We start from the raw sequence: 11,567 nt of genomic DNA on the forward strand, positions 1-11,567 counted from the left end.
GAAAGCATTTTATGTGTCTAGTTCTCCCATTTGAAGAAGTCGTAATTATTTGGACAAATTCATTTAGTCAGAAGTTTAGTATTTGGTCCCATATTCCTTAAGCACAGTGATTACATCAAGCTTGTGATTCTACAAACTTGTTGAATGCATTTGCAGTTTGTCTTAGTTGTGTTTTAGATGATGTTTTCCCCAATAGAAACTGAATGGTGAATAATGTCCTGTGTCATTTTGGAGTCACTTCACTTGTATTGTCAGTAAGAATAGAAGATGTTTCTGAACACTTCTACATTCATGTGGATGCTACTATGGTTATGAATAATCATGAATGAATCGTGAATGATGATGAATGAGAAAGTTACAGAGGAACAAGGATCATACCCCCTCTGTTATTGGTAATGGTGAGAGGTTAGCATGTTTTGTTGTAGCCTCTGTAACTTTCTCACTCATTATTATTCATGATTCATTCATGATTTTTCTTAATCATTGCATCATCAGGATTCATTTAGTAGTGTTTAGAAACATGTTATCTACTCACTTAGACAGAAAATTACTCCAGTCATCATCCACCATTCAGTTACTATTGGACAAAACATAACCCAAAACACAACCAAAACAAACTGCAAATGCAACCAACAAGTTTGAGTCACAAGCTTGATGTAGTCATTGTGTTCAAGGAATATTGGACCAAATACTCAACTTTTGACTACATTAATACACTATAAGTGAATTGGTCAGAATACTTATGACTTCTTCAAATAGGGGGACTAGATACATAAAGGGCTTTCATTTCTAAATGGTGAAACAGATATGTATAAAAATTCCCTCAAATTAAAGGTGACATTATATACTGTCACCTCATATAAAACATTTGATCTCAAATCCAAAATGCTGGAGTATATAGCCACATTTCAAATGTTAGCTTCACTGTCTAAATAGATATGGTGTGGACTGTATACTCAATACAATCTAAATCTGATACCTCACTGTCTGTGTTTTGACTGATACTGCTTTTTAAACTGCTCTGGTCAGTCTACTCAAATATTTGTACTTTATATTTTTCTCTCTACAAGGAACATTATGATAATTTCTAATAATGATACATTCATTAATGAATAGATATGGCAGGTTTCAGGACACTGATGTATCTGAATATGTAGAAAAAATATACTGCCACTATTTTCACCACTAAAGAATAGCAGTGTGGTTTTAATATGATTTGACTCTTTGCAGGCTGTCACGCTGTCTAGTCACAGAGGAAGGCTGTGCTTCTCTGATCTCAGCTCTGAGGTCAAACCCCTCACACCTGAGAGAGCTGGATCTGAGTAACAATGACCCAGGACATTTAGAAGTCAGACTGCTCTCTGCTGGACTGGAGGATCCACACTGGAGATTGGAGAAACTCAAGTATGTAGAGGGTTTATGTCAATGTTCATATCAGACATGTTGGAGTTATCAGGCTAGTTAAGACAAACATTCTGACCACCACTTGGACTAAGTTATATAAAGACTGTGTGTGTGTGTGTGTGTGTGTGTATGTGTGTGTGTGTGTGTGTGTGTGTGTGTGTGTGTGTGTGTGTGTGTGTGTGTGTGTGTGTGTGTGTGTGTGTGTGTGTGTGTGAGAGAGAGTTCAGGTGTATCCCTCAATGACTGTCTGTTCTTCTGCTTACCGCTACAGTGTGGAACATGGTGGATAGAACACAATGAAACCTGGACTTAGAAAATGTGAGTGTTGACTGCTGTGAAGAATATGACTAAGAATAAGTCTTAATTCAAGTGAAGTCAAAGTCAAAGACCACCATCATTACTTACTTGGTCTTATTAAATATCAGCTGTAGTTCTACAGAAGCACAAATCAGGGACACCAAAGTTTACAAAGAGTTGCTTTGACAATGTGTGTGTCTGTATGTGACGTGTTCGTGTGACTTTAGAAACGTGTGTGTTCAGGGTGTGTGTGTGTGTGTAATTAATGGGAATAAGTGTGTTTTATATTACAATACAGTATAACATATGATCATTGAACAAATCTCAAGTTACCTTAACTTCTCCTTTTGATACCTAGAAACATCTACATTAAATGAATTAGTGAAAAGTGAGTTAACATTCTAATGTGAATGATGATGATTTCTAATATTGTGTCTGGTTTCATCCATCAGATGTCTGTGATCTCACACTGGACCTAAACACAGTAAACAGATTCCTCTCTCTGTCTGAGGAGAACAGAAAGGTGACATGGAGGAGAGTGGAGCAGCGGTATCCTGATCACCCAGAGAGATTTGAGGGCAGTAGACAGGTGCTGTGTAGAGAGGGTCTGACTGGGCGCTGTTACTGGGAGGTAGAGTGGAGTGGGAGATGGGCTGGTATAGGAGTGACATATAAAGGAATCAGCAGGAGAGGAAGGGTTAATGACTGTTGTCTTGGATACAATGACAAGTCCTGGAGTCTGTTCTGCACTGACATCGGTTACTCTGCCTGTCACAATAATAACCCCACTATCATAGACGTCCCCACCTCCAGCTCCCACAGAGTAGGAGTGTATCTGGACTGGCCAGCCGGCACTCTGTCCTTCTACAGATTCTCCTCTGACACACTGACCCACCTGAACACATTCCACTCCACATTCACTGAGCCCCTCTATCCAGGGTTTGGGGTTGATGTTGACTCCTCAGTGTCCCTGTAAATAATAACCATGGTAACACTGGACACACACACACACTGGGAACACACACACACTGAACACACACACTGACACACTGACACACACACTGGACACACACATACTGGACACACACACACACACACACACACACACACTGGACACACAAACACTGGACACACACACACACATACTGAACACACACACACACTGACACACACTGGACACACACACACAGGACACACACACACTGATCACACACACACACACACACACACACTGGACACACACTGGACAAACACACCCATACACTGGACACACACACACACTGGATAAACACACCCACACACTGGACACACACACACACACTGGACACACACACACACACTGAACACACACACACTGGACACACACACACACACACACACACAGAGAACACACACACACTGGACACACACACACACACTGGACAAACACACACACACACACACACAGGACACACACTCATACACATTGTATACACAAACATACACACTGGAAACACACTGGACACACACACACACACACAGGACACACACACAGGACAATCACACACACTGGACACACACACTCAAACTCACTGGACACACACACACACACACTGGACAAACACACACACCTGACACACACACACACACAGGACACACACACAGGACACAAACACACTGGACACACACACCTGACACACACACACACACACACAGGACCACACACAGGACACACACACACACACTGGACACACACACACACATACACACACACACACCTGACACACACACACACACAGGACACACACACACAGGACACACACACACACACACTGGACACACACACACACTGGACACACACACCTGACACACACACACTGGACACACACACTCACACACACTGGACACACCCAAACACACACACAAACACACACTGGACACACACACACACACACACTGGACAGACACACTCACACACACTGGACACACCCAAACACACACACACACACACACACTGGACACACACACACACACACACACACACACTGGACACACACACTCACACACACTGGACAAACACACTCACGCACACTGGACACACACACACACACTGGACACACACACACACACTGGACCCACACACTGGACACTGGACAAACACACACACACACACACACTGGACACACACACTGGACACTCACACTCACACACACAGACACTGGACACACACACTTACACACACACACACACACACTGGACAAACACACTCACACACACTGGACACACACACACACACACACTGGACACACAAACTGGACACTCACACACACACACTTACACACACACACTCACACACACTGGACACACACACACCTGACACACACACACACACAGGACACACACACACTGGAAACACACACACACACACACTGGACACACACACAGACACTGGACACACACGCACATACACACTTACACACACACTCACACACACTGGACACACACACAGACACTGGACACACACACACATACACACTTACACACACACTCACACACACTGGACACACACACACACACTGGACACACACACACACAATGGACACACACACTCACACACTCACACACACTGGACACACACAAACACACACACACTGGACCCACACACATACACACTGGACACACACACACATACACATTGGAAACACACACATACGCTGGACACACACACTGGACACCCACACACAGGACACACACATTGGACACACACACTGACACACACACACACACACACTGGACACACACACTCACACACACTGGAGACACACACACACACACTGGAGACACACACACACACAGGACATACACATTGGACACACACACACACAAACAGACACACACACACACACACACTGGACACACACACACACACACACTGGACACACAAACTGGACACTCACACACACACACTTACACACACACTCACACACACTGGACACACACACACCTGACACACACACACACACAGGACACACACACACTGGACACACACACACACACACACTGGACACACACACAGACACTGGACACACACACACATACACACTTACACACACACTCACACACACTGGACACACACACACACACTGGACACACACACACACTGGACACACACACTCACACACTCACACACACTGGACACACACAAACACACACACACTGGACCCACACACATACACACTGGACACACACACATATACACACTGGAAACACACACATACGCTGGACACACACACTGGACACCCACACACAGGACACACACATTGGACACACACACACACACAGACACACACACACACACTGGACACACACACTCACACACACTGGAGACACACACACACACACACACTGGACACACACACTGGACACACACTCTGGACACATTTCCATGTGTAGGATTTTGATGAAAGGAAATCCCATATAGCCTACTGGACACACACACACACACACACACACACACTGCACACACATACACACTAGACACACACACCCACTGAACACACACACACACTGGACATTCACACACACACTGGACACACACACACACTGATCACACATACACACACTAGACACACACACACACTGAACACACACACACTGGACACACACACACTTGACACACACACACACACACACACTGGACCCACAGTGGACACACACTGGACACACACTGGACACACACACACACACACACACACACGCACACACTGTACATACACACACACACTGGACACACACACACACATGCTGGACACACACTGGACACATTTCCATGTGTTGTATTTTGATGAAAGGAAATCCCATATAACCTACTGGACAGGACTTTGCTATGGCATCTTCTGTTTGGGTGTCTCAGGTCAGGTCTGAGTCATGATCAGAATGTGTCTCTGTGTCTATTTCCAGCCCTGCCATTTCTACCTGTCCTGATCTAGTGTTTCACCCCTGACCTCCTCACACCGTCTCACTGTCCATGTCTGCTTTTAGCTCCCACCTCTACTTCACTGTGTTATAATGGACCTTATGCTTGTTATGTCACCTCTTTAACCAGTTATCAAACATACTGACCTTTCTGACCCTATCCCATGGCCCTACTTTCTACAACTGAACATTTAAATTCCTCTATGAGTTTTGTTTAGTGTCCATTTACTATCTATGTATTTGTTGTATATTGGGGTTGTGCTGCAGAGCATCATGGGGGTTTGTATGTTTTGAGATGATCACGTTCCAGATAAATGGTTGAACTGATTCCTGTCTCCAGTCTCATCATTATTGAATTGTTATACAGACGTGGTTATGGAACCCACCAGACATAACAAAAGATTGGTGATGAGTAAGTCTGAATCTACAGGAACTATTCTGTCTGGAAGAAGTGGGTTTTTACAACTGTTTAAAACTGTTATTTTCTGTGGTCCAGTCTAGGCTTATGTTAGCACAGTGTATTGCTAGCAGAGGCAAGTGCATAGTCGAGCTAGCTAAGAAAGAGAGTTAACCAGTTGTGTAAAGTACTTAAGTAAAAATACTTTAAAGTACTACTTAAGTAGTTTTTTGGGGTATCTGTACTTGACTTTACTATTTATATTTTTGACTACTTTTACTTTCACTTCACTACATTCCTAAAGAAAATAATGTACTTTTTACTCCATACATTTTCCCTGACACCCAAAAGTACTCGTTACATTTTGAATGCTTAGCAGGACAGAAAATGTTCCAATTCACACACTTATCAAGAGAACATTCCTACTGCCTCTGATCTGGCCGACTCACTAAACACAAATGCTTTGTTTGTAAATTGTCTGAGTGTTGGAGTGTGCCTCTGGCTGAACGTACATTTTAAAAACAAGGAAATCGTCTGCTTTGCTTTATGTAAGGAATTTGAAATGATTTATACTTGTACTTTTACTTTTGATACTTAAGTATATTTTAGCAATTACATTTACTTTTGATACTTAAGTATATTTAAAACCAAATACTTTTAGACTTTTACTCAGGTAGTATTTTACTGGGTGACTTTCACTTTTAGTTGAGTCATTTTCTATTAAGGTATCTTTACTTTTACTCAAGTATGACAATTGGTTACTTTTTCCACCACTGGAGTTAACATCATCATGGACGGCAGAAAAGGACTCGAGACGGACATCGGAGTGGGAAAACAACGTGATTAAAAAGGAGGAATATACAGTGATTAAAGGAAAGGACATTTATTCAACTGTGAAGACAAACCTTTTAATTAAATCTGCTAAATGAGCGAACTTAGGAGGAAACGTCAGTGAGTGAAGTGAATGAAGATCACGTGACTGAGGAAAATATTGCTGTGGTTGAGGACGATATTGAAGTGAGTGACAATCAGGAGCTTATTGAGATACGAAAAATTATTGGAAATATTGGAAACATTGGACAGTTTGATGAAAGTATTGAGCAGTAGAGCTCATATACAGAACGGTTTGAGTATTTTGTTCTTGTAAATGACATGGATGAGGACAACATTGTGCCTACATGTTTTAGTGTATTGGGGCCAAAGACATTTAATTTACTAGGCAGCCTGCTACAACCAGACTGTAACGTGTACGCTGGGAGTCAGGAAGCAAGTACAGGAAGTGAATGTAATAATACATAGAACAAAACAAGAAACAGGAGTAGCGTACAGACATGAAACACCGAAACAGAATCAATAACGCCTGGGGAAGGAACCAAAGGGAGTGCCTGATATAGGGGAGGTAATCAGGAAGGTGATGGAGTCCAGGTGGGTCTGATTGGTCGCAGGGGGCGTAACGATGGTGACAGGTGTGCATAATAATGAGCAGACTGGTGACCTGGAACGCCGGAGAGGGAGTATACGGGACACAGACAGAACAGGTAATAAGACGTGTGGGGATATTGGGGAGATACTTCAGTAGAATTTACCTGGTCCTGACTTCAATTAAAACTCTTTCTGGGAAACCGCCCCTCAGTCTCTCATCTACTCTGAGCTCAGATGGGGAAACATGAGAAGAGTTTCATTCCAAAACGCTATATATCACTTTTCAGAAGTTTTGGTAAATTAGCCTTTATTGTTCAATGACAGACATGTATTTGTTTAAAATCTATAATTTGATGCTTTCATTTCAGAAAGACAAATAATCAAATACATGTCTGCCTCACTCTCAGAGAAATAAGTAGTACTGCTAGGTTTTACACAGTCAAATGTAATAAATAACTACATTTTTAATAAAGAACTGTAAAAATTTAATATTTGTGAAATCAATACTTAAAAAATGTTTTCCAAAAATACAGTAATATGATATATGTGTTTAAAACCTTACATTTGACATTTTAGTCATTTAGCAGATGGTCTCATCGAGGATCCGGTTTCCCAAAAGCATCTTAAGGCTAAGTTCATCGCTAGAACCTTTGTAGGAGCATTGTTAAATCTCTGAGCAGTTCCCCAAAACCATCGTTATTAACGTTACACTTGAAAACGCTTGTAATCTAACGCCTGCCTCAGACCATTCATACTCATAGAACAGCCAAATCTCAGGGGTTAAAGCAAAAAAAAAATATCCTTACGTCAATCTCAGATTGATTGTCTTGTGCTAAATTAATCTCCCCTTTCATGTAAACAAGTCATGACCGTCGTGCTTTTAGGAAAAGAGGTTCATTTCTGTAAATGTATTAAACAGCAAATTTGACCAATTCCAGTCCCCTTGCCCAGGGTTCCCAGGGTGCTCCTGGGGATTCTTCTTGAGAGGCTCAGTTCTAAGAAGCTCAGTTCTGGTGACAAGAAAAACGCCGTTCTACTCCAGAATGAATGAAAATACAATGATGCTGACACCATCTCAGGGGTCCCCAAACTTTTTCCTGTGAGGGCCACATAACTTTTCCCTTCTCTGATGGGGGGGCGGTGTCAGTTTGTAACAGAAAAAGTGTGACGATCGTAGGGGAGCTTAAAAAATTTATTGTTTTCCAGAAAGCCACACATAACCAAATAACCCTTTCCAGGTTCTTTACAGAAAAAAAGTCAGGAAACAAATAATAACACTATTAATGAAATAAATAATAACTAAATAACCCTCTCTGAGTTCTTCACAGAAAAAACAGGAAATAAATAACACTATTTATGAAATAAATAATAACTAAATAACTCTCTCTGGGTTCTTCATAGAAAAAAAAAGCCATGGAACATTAACTTTCTGTTGTGCCATGCACAATCTTAACAGATAAAAGTTCAGCTCAGTTGTCAGAGCAGAATCTCTCTGACACATATGAGCAGTCTCTTAAAGTTCTTGTGTTCCTTCCTTATAATCCTTTTGTAGGTTCCAGTAGGCTTGTAGACACCGCTGTTTGCAGCTCTCTCTCATCAACTTCCCTGTGAAAACCACAAAGGAAGCAGGTTGAGAAACTGAACTAAGTGATACAGCACCTACACAGCACAATACATTTCACTACCAGTATGGTTGTAAAGATGGATTTTATCCCAGTAGATTTTATTATGATTATATTTGTTTATGCTCAGAATGACTCATTCAAGTCAGAAAAGTGAGCTTACCTATGTATGTTCATCAGTGTGAACTGTGGGCCTGCATCTGGCTGGTGAGAAGTTGAATATCAGGTTCCATTCTAGTTACAGCCAGTCTCAAGCACTGATGCAAATGTTCATCTGTCAATCTTGATCTCATCGGAGTTTTCAGCAGTTTCATGCGAGAAAAGGTTTTCTCGCAGATATACGTGCTGCCAAAAACTGTGGACATTTTCATTGCGTGTTTTGTGATGTTTGGATATGTGTCGTTTGGGAGGGCGGCATAGAAGTCAATGAGACTGTTGGGCTTGAATGCGTCTTTCAGAACATCACAGTTCTGTAACTCAGCCAACTCAAACTGATATGAAGGCTGGGCTTCATTAATGTCGGCAACAAAGGGGTTCTGAAAAAGACGGATTTCTTTTGCATGAACATGTAGTTCACTGAATCGCACACCGAACTCCGCCTTCAGCATTTCCAGTGCTTCCACGCACTTTTCAGCTGGGAACGGGACCGCTGGGTTCTCTGTCGACAGGTTTTGGGTAGCAGGAAGATGGACGAAGTTGCGCTTTTTCACTTGTTCCAAAAGCAGCGCTAATTTCACCTCAAATGCTTTTATGTGTGAATACATGTCGCAAATGAGTTTCCCCTCGCCTTGTAGCTGCAAGTTAAGGCTGTTAAGTATTTCTGTCACGTCTGTTAAAAATGCGAGGTGCCATTTCCATTCTGGGTCGATCAGCTCTGGGACCGTTTTGTCTTTTAAATGAAGAAATGCGTTAATTTCGGGTAGCAGCTCGTAAAAACGCCTCAAAACTCTGCCCCGGCTCAGCCATCGGACCTCTGTGTAGTACAGCACATCTCCGTGCGTAGACTCCAGTTCAGACAGGAATTCTTGGAACTGCCTGTGTTTAAGTCCCTTTGCTCTGATGAAGTTTATGCACGACACCACAACCTTCATTACAGAATCCCACGTCAACACTTTGCAGCACAGTGCTTGCTGGTGAATTAGGCAGTGGACTCGTAGCGGGGCGGTGAGACCCCTTTTTTCCAACTCCCGGTTCATGCGTCCTATTAGACCGCGAGTTTCGCCCACCATGCTAGGAGCCCCTTCAGTCGTGATGCTAGCTAGCTTTGACCAGTCCAGGTCCAACTTCTCCATGGTTTGGCACACTTTGTCAAAAATATCCTCTCCCGTTGTAGTCCCTTTGAGACTTTGGAGGGCTGCCAGCTCCTCGCATATCTCAAAGTTTGCGCTAACTCCACGAATAAAAATGAGCAGTTGCGCTGTGTCTTGCACGTCCGTGCTCTCATCCAGTGCTAATGAAAAAAGGTCAAATTCTTTCGTCTTCTGCTGCAGCTGGGCATATACATTACTCCCGATTTCTTCAACGCGTCTGGTGATTGTACTCGCCGACAGACTTACGGCATTAAATGCATCTTTCTTCTCGGGACACACCTCCTCCGCGACAGCATCCATACATTTCTTAACAAACTCTCCGTCAGTGAAAGGCTTACCGCTGCTTGCTATCAGTTTAGCAACCCGAAAGCTGGCCCGAACGGATGCCTGGTTCAGCTGAGCTTGGCGTACAAATGTATTCTGCTGAGATAGTAGTCCACTTTTTAGCTTTGAGAGTTTGTCTGCTCGTATTTGGCCTTGCAAGCTATCGTACTTGTCTTTGTGACGGGATTCATAGTGTCGGCGAAGATTGTATTCTTTGAATACCGCCACCGTTTCTTGACAGATGAGACAAACAGCCTTTTCTTTGCATTGAACAAAAAAATAATCGTTTGTCCACTGCAGGTTAAATACCCTGCATTCTGAATCAATTTTTCTCTTACCTAACCTTTTCGCCATTATTCCGTTCTCTCTTTGTTAGGGCCGGGCCTAGGATTTTTTTTCTGGAGGCCAAATAGGAAAAAAATCCGATAGCGTCTCTGGTATTGTTCAGAGGGCCGGGCCAAATGTGCTGACGGGCCGTATTTGGCCCGCGGGCCGTAGTTTGGTGATCATTTACCATCTGATAATAGACCATGAATATAGGCTATATGGTTCAATATGTTAAAATCATTTAACATCTGATATTAGACCATGCATACAGGCTATATGGTTCAATATGTTAAAATCATTTAACATCATCTTTACCAATATCTTATTGGGCTCATTCATGGAGGTGGAAATGATATTTTAGATTCTAAAATATAATTTCCACCTCCATGAATGAGCCCAATAAGATATTGGTAAAGATGATGTTAAATGATTTTAACATATTGAACCATATAGCCTGTATGCATGGTCTAATATCAGATGTTAAATGATTTTAACATATTGAACCATATA

General features: G+C 42.4%; 1 long non-coding RNA gene across 1 annotated transcript; it reads right to left on the reverse strand.

The window, feature by feature from the left end:
- Nucleotides 1-8,652: 8,652 nt before the first annotated feature.
- On the reverse strand, nt 8,653-9,467 carry LOC311142561. The gene is made up of 2 exons (XR_014614343.1): nt 9,260-9,467; nt 8,653-9,079 (listed from the first exon to the last, which is right to left on the reverse strand). It is a non-coding gene; the product is annotated as an uncharacterized lncRNA (long non-coding RNA).
- Between the last annotated feature and the right edge of the window lie 2,100 nt (nt 9,468-11,567).

This window comes from Coregonus lavaretus, assembly GCF_964263955.1.
Source record: "Coregonus lavaretus genome assembly, chromosome: 2".
NCBI lineage: Eukaryota > Metazoa > Chordata > Actinopteri > Salmoniformes > Salmonidae > Coregonus > Coregonus lavaretus.